The sequence below is a fragment of the Cyprinus carpio genome, chromosome A18 (assembly GCF_018340385.1).
Source record: "Cyprinus carpio isolate SPL01 chromosome A18, ASM1834038v1, whole genome shotgun sequence".
Taxonomy (NCBI): Eukaryota; Metazoa; Chordata; class Actinopteri; order Cypriniformes; family Cyprinidae; genus Cyprinus; species Cyprinus carpio.
Window position 1 is genome coordinate 7,276,822 of NC_056589.1, and position 17,220 is coordinate 7,294,041.

Sequence of the window (17,220 nt, forward strand, 5' to 3'; positions counted from 1 at the left end):
CAGACGGGGGGTGGTAATGAGAAGCAATGATCAGGAAGGTTGACAGAATATGCACGATGTAAGGATTTCAGTGTCTTCTTAGTCTGATGGTAACGATGTGTTGTCTCTTGCAGGTGATATCCAGAGGAGTGACGCAAGCAGTGGAGAACACACCGAGCAAATGGAGCAAAGGAGCACTCTAAGGGCTGGAGTAAAACACAGGTAAGTAGCAAGGTAGCCCGCATCAGGCTTAGTTTCAGTAATGCAAACTCGTGTTAAGTACCGAGACAATGAGGCTGTGCGAGGGAGTGCCGCGATAAAGGGAGTCTAAACGAGCTGATGGCAGGGTCATTTTTGACCCTAGGAGGTGTTTACTGTGTCTTTTACAAAAAATGATCTAACCACAATTTTTTCTCATTTACTTTTAGCAAACATATTATTAAGTAATAAAAATACACAAACTACCACCAGTTATCATTTGCGCCGCTTTGATGCAGCCCATAGGAGACAAAGGCCATTCAGTTCCATCTAGACCAAGAAAAGTCTTGACAAATTCATTCTCCAATTAAAAACACAAAGGCTTCATTTTTCTTAATGTGTGGGGTTACCTAGATCAGCTCATATGACTCCGCTAATGCTTTTTTCCATTGTTCATCAGAAGAAAAAAAAATCGTACAGGTCCAGCACAATTGTCTTGAGTTTTTCTAACATCTTTAAGTTATTTGAAACCTTTTATTGATTATATGAGATCCCCTTTTCTCGTAAATTTCCATTGCAACACTGTGGCCTGCATCATAAGATGCAGTGGGCACTGAGGCTAAATGTGGAGGATATCATGCATAGAGGTGGACTCATGCCAACTTTAACAAAAGGTGCAAACATTCACTAACGCTCAAGCAGGCCTTAACTTTTCAGGTTAAAATAAGCAGAAGATAAATACGAAGCATATTTTTAGCATGCTGTTTGAAAAAAATCCCAGAAAACTTGTTGATGCCAGTTGAATTTCAAATCTGAAACTTCTTATAAATGACAAATAATCATGTTACTAATAGCAGTGAACAGAAGGGCTGCATAATGATCTATTTATTACAGTATACTATTATATATTTATATTTTCCAAATTTAAATAACAGATCTATTTTTAAAGAAAAATCAATAAAGGTATTAACAGAAAGTATTTACTACTCATTCAGTCATATTCTGTGGAACCTAGACAAAAAGACATTTATACCTTCATTCCGTGTTATCTACCCCACAGTCTTTGCTTCAGTGAGCTTTTTGTAATTAAATATACTAAAGTGACTTTTTATATTGTAACAGCTGATGCATTTCCTAGGAACCGAACCTGTGACTTTAGCATTTGATAGAGCCTCATACTCCAAGACTGGAGGCTGTAGGTTTTACACATGCATGTTTGAAACTAAAAATATTATATCATATAACCTGATCTGCATCTGCTTTAGACCTGCCCCATTCCCTGTTCGTACTTTGGTTGTCATTTCAGCTGGAGAGGATCAGTCAATGAAATAGCTTGATACATTTTTATATAAGCGCTTTTTGTCATTTCAGCTGAGCAAGGATTTAACAACAAACTCACTGTGAAACTATAGCAGTCTGGACAGCAGGATCAGAGCAACCTTGTCAAAACGGTGTGAAGATATGACAAAAAATCAAAGGACAAACAGAGGAGAGAGGATACTGGGGAGTAAAACACAGAGTTTATTTTAGCTGCTGGCAGGGATTGTGTGATTGGTTCTGGCGTAATGTGTGGAGATTTCCTTACCTTTGCTACAAGAAACGGCGGAGGTATGAAGCAAAATAAAGACACAAATGTTTGTTTCTTGGAGATTTCATTATGGTATAAGGGACTGAATACTATACTTTAGGTTTCTGTGGCATTTTAATAATGTATTATTGCACGGTGTGTGTTCTCAGGGGCGTTCCTGATTACCCTACCTGGTGTTTGTGTGGGTACTACCTGATGGGGTGCCTCTGTTTCTGCTAGAGACGGCTATGGGACAGTACACACAGGAAGGGGGCATTACTTGTTGGCGTCGGCTTTGTCCACTGGCTGAGGGTGAGTCAAAAGATTTAAACAAATTAATTAATGCATTTTTTATCTGCAATTATTGTAAGGGTACACTACTTGCATTTTCTAAAGTAAATGTGAGACAGTGTATCAATTGTGACAATATCATCTGTATAGAAATCCCATATCAGCCCCTAGAACTGTATGGTAAAAGTTAGTGAAATTTGGCACACTATTTGTGTCCTGGTGGCAAAATGAAACTTTGCATTGAAGCCATTCTCATGGGTCTCTGTGCAAATAGTTGAATGTCCCTGCTGATCAATGTATGTTTGCTTTTGTCAGGGATTGGTATGGAGGACAACTGATTATTTTGTACAGCTGCATGTATTACATCATCATTCTGGCCTGGGCGCTTTTCTACCTCATCTTCTCTTTTAGCTCCCAACTGCCATGGGCCAGCTGTGACAACACCTGGAACACAGGTGAACATTTAAAACAAAACTCACAGAAAGTGCTACTATCTATGAATATCATACAGTGTGCGAATATGCTGGACCAGTGGTTTGCAAACTTTTTTTTTTTTTTGTCATCTCTGTCTTAGATGACTGTGTGAATCTTGCTGCAAACAATCTGACCCTCAACCGGACAATGCTGATTAATTCAACTTCTTCGGTTACTGAGTTCTGGAGGTTAAATACATAAGCATAAATTATATTACAATGAAATCAATCCTTGCAAGAACATTATGCATTAGCATTTCCAAAAACATAGATACACACACATACATATATAATAAAAAAAAAGTTTGTTGTTCTCTCTTATCAAATTTTATAGAAACAGAGTGCTGTCTCTCTCTGGAGGTATTGAGGAGATGGGGAAGATCAACTGGGAGATTCTGCTGTGTTCTTATTGCAATGTGGATCATATTGTTATTTCTGCATTTGGAAAGGAGTCAAAATCCACAGGCAAGGTGAGCAAGATTATCTAGTCTAATACTGTGCTTAAATATTTTTACATCAAATTCACATGTTCACACTTTGATTGTTTGGTCTGTGTCTTCCGCACTGACAGCTTTGAAACAAGAAATTATGTTTCAATTTGTCACTATTTGTGTTCTGAATGTTTATACAGTATTTTGCTTGATATGAAACCAGTAAGACATTTTTGAGGGGACGGATGCATCATTTTGGCTCTTTCTTACTGTGCCTGTAGGTGGTGTATTTCACAGCTACATTTCCTTATGTGATGCTGCTTGTGTTGCTGATTCGTGGGTTGACTCTTCTGGAGCTCTACAGGGGATTGTGTTTTACCTGTACCCTGAACCAGCCCGTCTCTTTGACCCACAGGTAACCCCATCATCTGCCCGTTCTGGCATGTGACTTAATAACCCCTATACAAGGTGATAGTATAAATAAATGTTTTTTTGTTGTTGTTGTGTTGTTTCACAAAGTCTATTTAAAAACTGCATTTGCAACTCAATAAAAAGTATATTTTCTCTGTAAGTAGCAAAAGAAAATTTCAATACAAAATTTGCTGTTATCAAAATAGCATTAACAAATTACAATTTCTTGAGCCTTCCCCAAGTACTTACTCGTTTTTTATGCATTTAGGTTTGGATGGAAGCAGGAGCTCAGATCTTTTTCTCCTATGCTTTGGGTTTACAGCCTCTCTTACTGTATTAGGCAGCTACAATAAATACAACAACAACTGCTACAGGTTAGTTCAGTATTATTGTATTATTTCCAGTATCTTTGTTTTTGGTATCTATTTCAAAGGTTGATCTTCAGCCTATATTTGGGCGCGCATAGGAATGTCATTCACATTAACTAACCACTGGGGTACCACAGAGTTCGGTGTTTGGCCCCTTCTCTTTTCTCTTCTATTTAGAAAATAATATAGGCACAGGCCACAGTGATTTTTGCACCCACATATACATATGTATGTATATATTGTATAATTTATGTTTTCTTTATCAGGGACAGCTTATGGCTTTGCCTTCTGAACAGTGGTACCAGTGTGGTAGCAGGTTTTGCTGTGTTCTCAGTCTTGGGCTTCATGGCTCAAAAAACAGGGTGTCCCCATTGACGAGGTGGCAGAATCAGGTACTGCAACATTTCTTTTAAAAAAGGAAAAGCTTTAGAAAACTAAAATACTAAACAAATGATTTTCTTTCTTTCAGGTCCAGGACTAGCATTCATAGCTTATCCACAGGCAGTTGCTATGATGCCTTGTCCGCAACTGTGGGCTGCTTGTTTCTTTCATTATGATTATTTTGCTTGGGCTAGATACACAGGTGAGCTTGAGCTAAAACTCAAAAACCTCAAACCTCACTCACGTGTTTCACTATTCTAATGCACTTTTGTTCTGCTGCACTCCTTAAAAAGTTTGTTGCGATGGAAGTTTTCATGACATCAGTGATGGACCTGTACCCCATGGTGCTACGCAAAAGCTGGACGTCGAGAAATATTCCTCCTGCTTTTCTGTCTTTTTGCTTCTTCAGCCAACTTGTCATGGTTACAGAGGTCTGTGGTGTGAGGAAAGAAAGACACTGAAATGTATAAAATGAGATATAACAAATAAAGTTTCCTTATTTAATTGAAAGTAAAAATATGAGCTGCCTTTCAAAAAAGATTCAAACTTAAGCTTACATATATAAAACAACATTGTATAACTTGTTTGTATGCTGTATAAATGCTGTTACAAGCTACTACTTTTGAGAATAGAAGGCAGTATACATTCCAAACATAGCCTTTTTGTTGAATTCAACACATTTGTTCTGCTTGAGTTGTAATGTTGTATTGTGACCTGCAGGGGGGGATGTATGTATTCCAGTTGTTTGACTACTATGCCTGCAGTGGAGCCTGTCTTCTTTTCCTCTGTGTGTTTGAGTCGCTGGCCATGGGTTGGGTCTTTGGTAAGTAGCAAAGAAGCTACAAAAACTGACCTTTAAATAAAGAATAGCATTTTCCCCGATGTTATTGAGATAAAAGTAATGTAAAAGAAGCAAGGAATTGTTAAAAGATAAAGGAATTGTAATATGAACGCATAAGTATATTGGTACTACTCCTTATTCCCCATAATGTTAGTCGTATATTGGTAGCCACAACTTCCTTTCTAGTTTCAAAAACCTTTATAAAAAAACTAAGCTGCCAAAAAACCTTCTGATGTCAGCCAGATTCATTCAAAACAGGACTGCCCACACTTATATGTCAATGACACCTTTCTGTAATAAAAAAACTTAGCCTGCCTTGTCATGTTGAGGTACTGTAATTAGGAGAAAAGAAGATATATACTATTATTCTAAACACCATGTTGTGAAGTCTGTCAAAGCTGTGTAGCACCTATGACTCTGCATTTACTTCTAACAATAAATGAGCAACAGAACATTCTTGTCAGGTTTTTTAAACTGATCAAATGAAGCAAAATCATGAATTTTACCATTTATACTTTTTAATTATTTTTACTATAAAAAAAAATGATGCTAAATTCTTCCCTACACCACAGGGGCTGAGAGAATGTTTGATGTCATTGAAGATATGACCAACTCACGACCCAATTACATATTTATGCTGTGCTGGAAATACCTGACTCCTCTTGTATCTGTGGTGAGTGTCTCTGCATTCATTCATCTGTTTGATCTTCACAGATTTTTTTTACATTTGTCAAAAAGCCTACAAATGTCTTAACAATCATTATTTAGTTGTAGGCTTACATGCGTGGTTAAAACTATTTCTCACATTTGTCTGATCTCATTCTCCTTTTTCTTTCTCATCTATTCTTTACAACTTTCTCCTTCTGTTCTGTCCATTCTCAGGTGTCTTTTGTCTGTTCTCTTGTGAAGTACAAACCCCTCACTTTAACCGCGGTATGTGTACCCGGACTGGGCGTATGCACTAGGCTGGCTAATGGCCCTGTCCTCCATTCTTCTGGTGCCTGCATGGGCACTTGGACAACTGATTGTTGTAAAAGGAAGCTTAAAACAGGTGAGATTAATCATGTTCACCCCTTATGTTTCAACAGATGAACAAGCCACTGATATATCATGAAAGCAGGAATATATGTTTAACTATTTAAATGGATAGTTCACCCAAAAATAACATTACTCAATGATTTACTCACCCTCAAGCCATCCTAGGTGTATATGACTTTCTTCTTTCAGACGAATACATTCTGAGTTATATTTAAAAATGTCCTAGCTCTTCCGAGCTTTATAATGGCAATGAATGGGGGTTGAGATTTTGAAGCCCAAGAGGAGACCGAGTTTTCCGCTGCTGTAAACAAAACTTGGTTCTCACAAGACTAGCATATTCTCACCGGAGCTTACCGTATGTATACGCCCTACGTCATCCACTGGAACTATCTTTTAAACACCTACGAAAATTGGAATCAATTTTAATTTTTGGGTGAACTATATCCTTTAACGAAAGCTAACCCTAACCGCATAACTAACCAAGAGTAAATCAACCTAAAAAGTGAACATTGTTTCACTGTGTTTGTATGTCCTGACAGCGTTGGTTTCACCCTGTGTAGTCCTGACAAAAACCTCCCTGTCCCCTGTAAGCAACGAACTCAAATACAAGAAAATACCCTCATCACAGAGATGGAAGTCTTTGTCAAGTGCTGCAAAAAACTAAAATAATTGTTTGAATAAACCGAAAAAACATTCTTTTACTATTTATGAATGTGCTCTCTCTTACATAACATAATCAGCTATTCACATAATCAGCTGTTCATAGGTTATTGCACTGTCATTATGCTTTCATGTTTTTTTTTTTTTTTTAATGTTCCTTTAATAGCTAGACTTTTTCCAGCTGCCTGTGTCTCAGCAAATATAATTTATTTTATTTAGTTAGTTTAGAAATAGTGAATATTTTTATTTAGGGGTTGAACAGAACAGTAATCTGGACAATAAAAAGGCCTAGATGTATATAAACAGAAATACATAAATTATATATTGTGTGTGTGTTTGTGTCTGTGTATACATACATACATTCACCAAGTGTGAATACATGTATATGTGTGTGTATATATTTGTGTGTGTGTGTGTGTGTGTGGTGTGTGTGTGTGTGTGTGTGTGTGTGCAGTGCATATAGAGAGTTTTCAGACCCCTAAACATTTTTCAAATTTGTTTATGTTGCAGCCTGATACTACAACTGTTTAAATTCATCTTTTCTCTCATTAATCTACACTCCATACCTCATAATGACAAAATAAAAAAATATGAAAAACTGAAAATATCAATATATATATATATATATATATATATATATATATATATATATATATATATATATATATATATATGACAGTTAATGGACAAGCCTATTTCAAGAACAGATGTCTAATTTCAAAAAGGTAAATAACTATGCATACTACATAGAAATTTGGCATAAACAATTTTAATAATCTTAAATCCTAGTTTATAGAATTAAACCCTATGAGGGTGAGTATGTATATTTTGAAGAATGCCGGTAACCAAAACCATTTACCAGCGGTGAAAGTAGCAACTGCCTTCCATAGTATTTTTTTTTTCCTATGGATGTCAAATACTGTCAACTGGCTGATTACAAACATTCCTCAAAATATCATTTTTTTAGTTCAATAGAAGAAAGAAACACATACAGGTTTTGAACAACATGAGTAATGATGACAATTTAAATTTTGGATGAACTAATCGTTTAATGTTTTGCTGACAAATGTGCTACAGTTGAATTATGCAATAATGGGGTGCTCTAACTGCAAATCAAGGATCTCCAACAATAACATTTAAAATGGTATATTTATATACTTTTACAGTATAAAGTGACATCCAGACAGTGCCTTGCAAAGGTGTTATTAATTTTACTTTACAACAATACATAATTATTTCTGTAATTATTTGTTACAATTATACTGTTTAAAAAGTACTTATGTTGTAAGTGTATGTCTGAAAAGCATTTAATATGGGGGGGAAAACAAATAGCATCCATAAAATGCATGTAAAAATTATACTGCAGACTGAATTGGTTTTCCCCTCTGCCTGTTTTTTCCACTGTCTTTAACAATCTTCAGTATCTGTCCACTTTCTCACCAGGTTCTTCTTACTTTTGCTCTCTCTCAGTTTTCCTCTCTCTGTCCTTGCACTACACTCACACAAAAAAGCCTACTTTATTTAACTAATGACATTTAATCTGATAATAAATAAATCAAAAAAACAGACTATTGGTAAGGTAAATAAATGTAAGGTTTAAGATTTAAAGGGATAGTTCACCCAAAAATAAAAATTTGATGTTTATCTGCTTAGCCCCAGGGCATCCAAGATGTAGTAGGTGACATTGTTTCTTCAGTAGAACACAAACCAAGATTTTTAACTCAAACCGTTGCAGTCTATCACTCTTATAAAGTAAGTGGATGGGAAATCACGTCTAAAAAACATACAATAAAAAAATAAAAAAAAAAACACAAATAAAACCAAATTAAACCTGCAATGAAATTGGACTTCAGAACAATAATTGTGAACAAAGATTGTAAATTCAGCGTGGAATTGATGTGTTATTTATTACAGTTGTTGTGTGTGAAGCCAACACTGCTACTGTTATAGTTACTGAGATAAGATACATAGACCAGATGACCATTTGACAACATATCTTTTTGAAGATAATTTGAGGTATTCACCAAACTAATTTAATACCATTTTCATTCAGCATGATTCAGTGACTTGTGTTTCCTTTCACAATTGCCTGACTTAATGTTGTCCTGCAGGTTTGCATTACTTCCTCCTGCATGATTTATAATATGGGGAGACCAGGGTATGGTTGATGCACTGTACATAAAAATACTTGAAAGCGCATGCTTAAGACATATAAACAAAGCTTTATAACTAAATCTGCCTGTTGTTATATTCTGAGGGTTGCCTTGGAAACAGTTCACAGGATTTCAGTTCCAAACTGTGTTTGAAGAAAAAAAGATGTGAAGAGCAGTTGAGACGCTGTACAAGACAAGCTGTTCGTCTTTTTCAAGACAAAAGATATTTTTAAATTAAAAAAAATTGCCATTCTCTCTCCATAGTGATAATTTTTCACATCACAGGTCCTTGCAAAAGTCTAATCTTTAGAATTTCAATAGATTCATCATGTTAAGTAACTGTTAATGCAGATAAGACCGCTTTAGACAATTAATGTGAGTTACATGCAAAGTGTTAATGTGTCTTTTATCTAAGACCACAACAACTGATGAGCTCTTCAGGTAGGAAAAAAAAAGTCATGTGAACCTGAAAACTCCATCTCTGTTCAGAAAAGGACCAAGCAGGATCATAGCAGGACCAAGTGTATTCATTTTCAACAAATGTGGCATTAAATGTATGTACAAACAAACCAAAGGCCTTTTAATGAAGCTTTTTATTTGCATCTGCATGTAGTGTAATAGTGTAACGTTTGCGGTGATTCTGTCTTCAGCAAACATTCTGCGTGGAAACACTGAAAGTATCATACACTTAGACACACACTTTCATCTTCTGTTGATATCACTTTATGTCAGAATATAGCTTACACAATCATTCTTAAAATGCATTAGAATTGCATCACATACTGTACTTCTTGTGCTGCTACGTGGGGCAGATATCGATCAAATATCGATCATGTCATAGCATGCCATTCATCGCTTCCACAGGCCATCAAACACACACACACACACACACACACACACACACACACACACAGCTCAGAACATCCCTCCTGTACATCCCTCCTTATTTGGACTTAAGATCATTGCTGTGTACAAACAGAAAGAAAAAAATCAGTCACAAAGAAGAACTCTAAGGTTATTAAACAATCTTGCCCAAGTGGAATCTGCAGAGCTTTCTAAATATCTATAAATCTGCTCTACTAAAACTTAAAACGTGTTAACCTATAAAGTACTAAACTCTGGAACCCTAATCAAATTATCCAAACTATTTCATAAACAAATATACAATGATGAATATGCACAATTTGTGAGTGACAGCAGAATTCTGTAAAATCTCTGTGTGGGCCTGACGGCTTCTTTAGACACAAACCAATTCATATACAACTTCTGTTACTCAAAAATACTCAATAAGTAAATAAAAGGAAACATACCACAACAACAACAAATAATATATTAGCGTCATGTCAAGAGTATCAAAAAATGTGTCAAAAAGCTTGGTGCTTTACTAGAGAATTGGGGAAGAAATGTAAAGATGTTGCAGAATACATTAAGGCTGGCACAAAACACTACTAACACAAGAAAGCTCACAAAGACGTCATGATCTGTGATCAAAGGAATGGGAAAATACAGCTCATATAAACACTTAAATTTGACCCCTTCATCTCATTGAACCCAATTCAAAAGGCTTGAGTAATGGGTGTCTTGGTCCATGGTCAAAGATGAAGACGTAAAAAGCAAGCAGATCAATGCAATGAGATTAATGAGGTGCGCACTGCATAGAAGAACATAAGCTCCATGGACTTTAGCAAGACCACTGTGGGAAGAATTCTTACACTGTTCTTAGTCTTTGCATGTGTGGACTTTTCGGGCCCTTTATGCACTATTCTTCTTTTCTTTAAGCAACAAGGCCTCACAGAGGGGATCTCATCACTAATTATTACCACATTTTTGCAAAATACCATTCCCAGTCATGTTCTTCAGAAAACACTACATGCTACAAACTGTGACAACAACTGCAAATATATTCAACTAGTCTCTAATATAAATCAACATAAAGTAGGAAACAGGCAGTCATTTTTGATTACTCTGTGATCGACTATGCATGAAAACCTGAAGTTGCTTGTTGATTCTATTATGGGGCAGGGTAGCTGATGCAGATAGATGAGTGGCAGTCTGTAGCATGTGTGTTTAATTCCATATAGCTTCTCATCAGACACTTTGGGTGTTTGTAGATGCAGATGAGTAGAAATGTGACAGACAGGAAGATGGCACGCTGCGCAGTCAAGACACTGTCCTTGAGCACAGCCCTGAGTTACCGTGGAGAATATTGGGAAATGATAACATCTCTGAAATCATGTTTGAGATGTTCATGAAAGTATCTTGTAGTCTCCCTTGCTGTTTCTATGCTGTAAAGGCCCAGTGCTTAGCAGGTTTCTGGGTGCAGTCTAAAGTAGGTTTCCATGTGTAGAGCTGTCTGGAGGCATTATGGGATCATCTGGTGGACTCACGGTTCCTCTATAAGCTCTGATTTGCTCTGAAGTGGTGTTGTTATAACTGACAAAATCGTATTGACCTGTTGACTGCCATTCTGCATCTGGATTTGGAGCTAGAAGAGGAGATGGGGGCGCCACCTCTTCAGTGCCATTAAGTCCATATCTGTACACCACAGGAGTATCAGGTTTGGTGCTGGTGGCTGCCTCGACTTCTACTTTTGATTGAGACCCTCCATTGCTGCTGTCTGTAGGTAGGCACTTGAGGCTGGGATAGTGCCCAGACTCAGCCATGACCTGTTTGGAGCTTCTCCCAGGCAGCCGGAGCATCAGCACCTGCTTGGGCGGCCTGGAAAAGCAGATGGGCATGTTGGCGGAGCTGGGCTATGTCTCGTTCGGTGGCCGCATTTTGCCGCAGCAGATCCTGCGTCCTTAAGGTGATGTCTAGTAGTCCCAGCTGGCTCAGAATCTCCACTGTGTTGAGGGAAGCGACGCTGCCGTGCTGTCCCTTTGAGGTTGTTTGACCCTTTGCCAGAGCTGCTATTCGGTTCTGGGCAATGCTTATGGGGCTCTTTTCTGCCCTGGATGAGGTCATTGGAAGAGGGTGGGGAAAGCGTCTGAGTGCTTGAGATGGATGGAGAGCTCACGTTGAGGGAGGCAGAGGGGACTAGATGGGCGGCGGCAGGGGCTCTGGTGCTGGTGAGAGCCAGAAAGTGTCTCACGTCCTGCAGACAGTGGGAGGGAATGAGATTGCAACAGCAAGTTGTTCTCTGGCTGTTTGTGCAGATGCTGCTTGGGCGCTTGCGTGGTTGTGGATACCTCGTCTCTCTTCTCCTCTGTGCATACTCTCTTACTCAGGCTGTGCTCCTCTGTGTTACTTCCTCTACTGGCCGTTGGTTTCTCTGGGGTTTTCTTACTTGGGTGAGGTGCTATTCGAGGGTAGGAGTTTAGGATGGGGAGGTAAGTGTTTTTGCTCTTCTTTACACCCTTGCTTTCGGATCTCTGTGGCTGGGGTTTGAGGATGTGGAATGGGGCACTTTGATTGATGCCAGGCTGCTGCAGCAATGAGGACGTGGGTGGGACCCTGACTGCTTGTAGCACCTCCATCCCATGGCAGAGAGGAAGGAAGGATGTGGTCCTGACCAGACTGTCCAGGGCTTGGGAAAAATAAAAAGAGGAGAAGAGACAGAATTCCTTCTTGTACAGAGCAGTTTGACATCAAGAAATCAGAAGTAAATGAGGTGCCTTTTGTAGCACATTTCACAGCAATGTCTTATTTAGTAGATGGTGTTCTTTTCTATGTGACTCACTTCCACTCCGTTCATCACTAGCACTTAGGACCTTCAGACACCTCTTACCATGTGTTTCAATGCCACACGTCATTCTGCTTTCTTTATTACCTCTGCCTAATTCATTTTATCTTTGGATTTGGTTTAAAATATAATGGGCTGCCTTGTTGTCTACTTTCTACATACAATAAAAATGAAACTTAAAAGTGTCTAAGGATTGACTCACCTGCTTCAACACCACATTCTTAATGATGAATATAGGGGTGAGTTCAGGCGTCCCGGACACCAGTAAGTGGCTTCCCTGCTCCACCCCACCCAAACCCTTGCGGACCTGAGGCTCATTCACACTGCTCTGCTGGTCATCTGCATCAGTCTGCAAGGAGTCTGAGCCAGTGTCTGAGAAAGAAAGAGAGCAGTGGGAGGAGAAAAGGGCATTGGATGGAACAGAAAAAAAGAAAAGGAAAATGCAAGAGGAAGGATGGGAAACAAAGAAAGAGAAATACAAAAGCAAGAGGTTGAATGGTGATTTAATACTACATTGTCACTTAGTAAGACTCAATGCTAGAAAGTAAACACACAATGTCTCTGTCTTTTACTTTAACAATGAGCTTATCATATTCGTTTGATACATTACTAAAACCCTTTGATTTCCACGTCATCCAGTCATAAAAAGAGAATTTACTGTATAACACGGAATTTGTCATTTTTTTGCCAAATAAATACAAAACAGGTCAGCACACTTAAATCAAATCGCAATATAGACTAGTGTTTGTGCATATTAAACTGCAAAAAGACTATTTAAATACGAATTCTCATGTTCTGCATGTTAATTTGATTACCAGAAAATACACAACACAGAATTTGTGAAAAAAAAAAACATTTTTTTCTTTTTATTATTATTAAAATGTGTTTATGTATATATACTCTGCTTATGTATATACTGTATTCTATATACAGTACCAGTCAAAAGTTTGGACACATGAATGGAGAGTAATATAATATACACATTAATAATACCGGCCGATATATGAAGAGTTCATTTGCAAAAACGGATAACTACATTTTTATTTTTATTTTCAGAAATAATGTTTTTTTTATTGTGCATTCCAATATCAATCAAACTGCAGGTGGTTTTTTTTGGATTAAGTAATAATAACTTAAACAAACAGGGCCTACAGGTAACTTACAAAATTAAAGTTCACTGAAAGTATGTTGCTGCTTTTGCAAGGGTACCGTGAAAAAAGTTTCGGCTTTTATTTCCTTTTACACCCTGAAGAAGAACGGGTTCATCAAGTTCGTTGAAAATATCCATCCTGGATCAGTCAGCTTTGACAAAACTCCTCTCAGCTAGCACATCTTTTCAAAGTCACTGGCAGCCTTGTCACCTGACCTGAATACAGCACACCGATTCGCTAAAATGGACTTATCGGCTTCTGTTCACAAACAACAAGGGCGCTTTGTTGACTTCTACAGTAAAATGTTAACATAAAGGGTTAGTTCACACAAAAACATAAAATTATCCTGTGTTTTACTCACCCTCGAAGCATCCTAGGTGTACATGACTTTCTTCTTTCAGACGAATCTAGTCGGAGTTCTATTAAAAATGATCCTGGCTATTCCAAGCTATATCGTCGTAGTCAGCGGGTGTTGCAGTTGAACAGTCCACAAGTTGTTAAATAAAGCTTGCGCATTCATAATAAAAACGTGGCACAGACGGCTCCGGTGAATGAATAAAGGCCCCCCTGTAGCGAATCCATGTGTTTTTGTAAGAAAAATACCAATACTAAAAAAATAATAAACACTTTTCTCTCACTTCCGCTGACTGTCATACACTGAAGCATCCCCCGTATAACACAAAAAATGCACGGCGTTGCATGATTAGTGATGAATGCGTAAAAAAGAACAAAACAAAACGCCAGTTACAAATTAGAAGTACAAACCGAGGATTTGTAAAGAGAAACGTCGGAGGATTTCGATATAAGTCAAATGGAGACTGGTTTTCCTTTGCTAAAGTAACGAAACTTTGCTTCTTTTGCTCCTATAAACAAACTTGCAAGACTAGCATATCTCAGAGGCGCGTGCGCTGCACATATTACGTGCTGCGTCATCCGCAATATGGATTCGCATATGACAGATAACAGAAGTGAGAGAAAAGTGATTATTATGTTTGAAATATGGATATTTTTCTTACAAAAACACATGGATTCACTACAGGGGGCCTTTATTCATCCCCCAGAGCCATCTGTGGCACGTTTTATTATGAATGAGCGAGCTTTATTTGACGACATGTGGACTGTTCAACTGCAACACCCACTGACTACAACGATATAGCTTGGAATAGCCAGGATCATTTTTAATATAACTCTGACTGGATTCGTCTTAAAGAAGAAAGTCATATACACCTAGGATGCTTCGAGGGTGAGTAAAACACAAGATAATTTTCATTTTTGGGTGAACTAACCCTTTAAGCTGCCTTAAAAGTGGAGAATACCGGCTTTTTTGACAAAATGCGTTTAGGGTTCAGATCGCGCTATATTTGGAGAATAATGCATGCCAATTTTTTTGAAAGTTGCATTTATCAGTTTTTGCAAAAAAAACTCTTCATATCATAAACCAAAAGTTTTTATCGATATTGGACTTTTTTTACTCCCTAATATCAGTATCGGCATCGGCCCCCAAAAATCCATATCGGTCGGGCTCTAGTCACATGGACTATTTTAACAATGTCCTTACTACCTTTCTGGGCCTTGAACGTGTAATTTGTGTTGCTGTCTATGCAGGGTCACAAGGCTCTCGGATTTCATCAAAAATATCTCAATTTGTGTTCTGAAGATGAATAAAGGTCTTACGGGTTTGGAACGACATAAGCGTGACATCCTGACATCATCCAATTAAATTATGTCACACAGACGGTGCAAGGACCGCCCCAGAACACGGACGGCCGGAGTATACTTTGGCCTTTATGTGTCTGCGAACAACAGCACAGGCGCGAGGTGAATGTTGAGACAGAACGAGTCCAGAAGGTGCTATTACATACATGTCGAACTCATCCATCCGTGCTTCAGTATACTTTGAATGCTGTGAGGACCCGGCTGTGTGCAAAATGGAGCGGAACATGGAAAAAGAATTATACCAGGGCCCTACTGGATTACTCTCACCACTAGTGTAGAATTATACTTGTTGCTTTTTGGATGGATTTTTCTTTACAGAGAATTCGCTACAGGAGTCATTCCAATTGCCAGATCTTTCGACTACCAGGCGAGATTGATTCAGTGACAAAGTATATACTAAATTGAATGGTAATAAAAATCAGAAAATTTAGACATTCACAAGAAACCTGGGGAGGGATTGATTTGTGGTTTTGTTTATATTGTATGTTGAGACAATAGTTGTTCTTAATACACTTTGAGCAAACTGTATTGTTTGTGATCATAGTAAAAAAATAGTGTGAACTGAGTCTCTTTGGGAGTGAATATAACAGTAGGACTGTCAATCAATACTCACCCGAGTAACCCAGAGTCTTTCTCAGAGCAGCGCGAGTCACGTCCATTTGTTTCCTGTTCAGTGTGTGCTCTTGCTCTAGAGGCCAAAAGGGCGGCGCTGTTGCTTTTGTCTTTAGCATTTTTACTTGCTGGACGGGAGGTGTGTTCCCTATCCCCTTCACACCTTGGTCATCTCCACTTGGTTCCTTGGGCATCCCTGGCCCTGAAAGCAGAGAGATACAGCTGGGCAGACAGTGGCCTCATGCACAATATATTTACTGATTTCTAACATGGGTCATGGAGTTAGTTCTCAAGGTCCTTACATACAAACATGTTTGATCAGTAGCACTGATAAACTGAAGAGTTTAACTGCAAAATGGTTCATTTATGCCAACAAAGGGCAAACATCAAAATTATCTTTAAATGTTTTTCTAACAGAGAGATGTTTTATTTTTTGGCAAGTAAATATTTACAAAACCCAAGAAAAAAACATTTGTATATTGTCTTCTGTGAGCTGCTTAAAGATTAGAAGAATAATTATTCTACAGAACAATGCATGTAAATTCAAAACATAAGTCACACATTGTGTCACAAGTCTTTTTTTTTCAAGAGTCAAGCTTTTTATGTCATGAGAATTACAGTGTATTCAGAGCTGCTGTACAAAAAAATGACTGTAAGGCACAAAGAGAACACAAAACACGCCTGAACATTAAGTGACTATACACATACATATATGTACAATTTGCTAATACACAATTGTTTATTGCCATCCCCAGCCTGTGCTATGTGTTTCACGTATTAATCATCTTTTCAACTTAAAAAAGCAAAACACATGACAAACACTTGAGCAAGGGACTCTACAAGTGAAAAAAATATATATATATTCTCATTGACCCAACAATTTAGACATGTGGAGTACTTCATGATAGTTTGAGGTTTTTTATTTTTATTTTTTTACCAACATATTAGTGCACATAAAAGGCGTTTTATAAAAGGTCAAAGACACTTTAACAACAGATCAAATACATCAAACTCTAATTTCTGATTGGATTAATTGTGCTTGCTGCTGTAAACGTCTGATAAATACTGGTAAATCCTGCCATCTTTGCTCATTAACACTCATGAATTCTGGAACGTTTGCCATGTGATCTCTTGTCAAAATCCATTCCACTCCATTTTATAGCCCTATTTTTTAATATATGTATATATATATATAATATATATTATATCTATATAATATATATATATATATATATGTATATGTATGCCATCATGGCATAGTTATGACA

At 37.7% G+C, this 17,220-nt stretch overlaps 2 pseudogenes; one reads left to right on the forward strand and one right to left on the reverse strand.

The window, feature by feature from the left end:
• Window positions 1-2,361: 2,361 nt before the first annotated feature.
• On the forward strand, window positions 2,362-6,054 carry LOC109086841 (annotated as a pseudogene).
• Window positions 6,055-10,698: 4,644 nt separating this feature from the next.
• Window positions 10,699-16,397, reverse strand: LOC122134119 (annotated as a pseudogene).
• Between the last annotated feature and the right edge of the window lie 823 nt (window positions 16,398-17,220).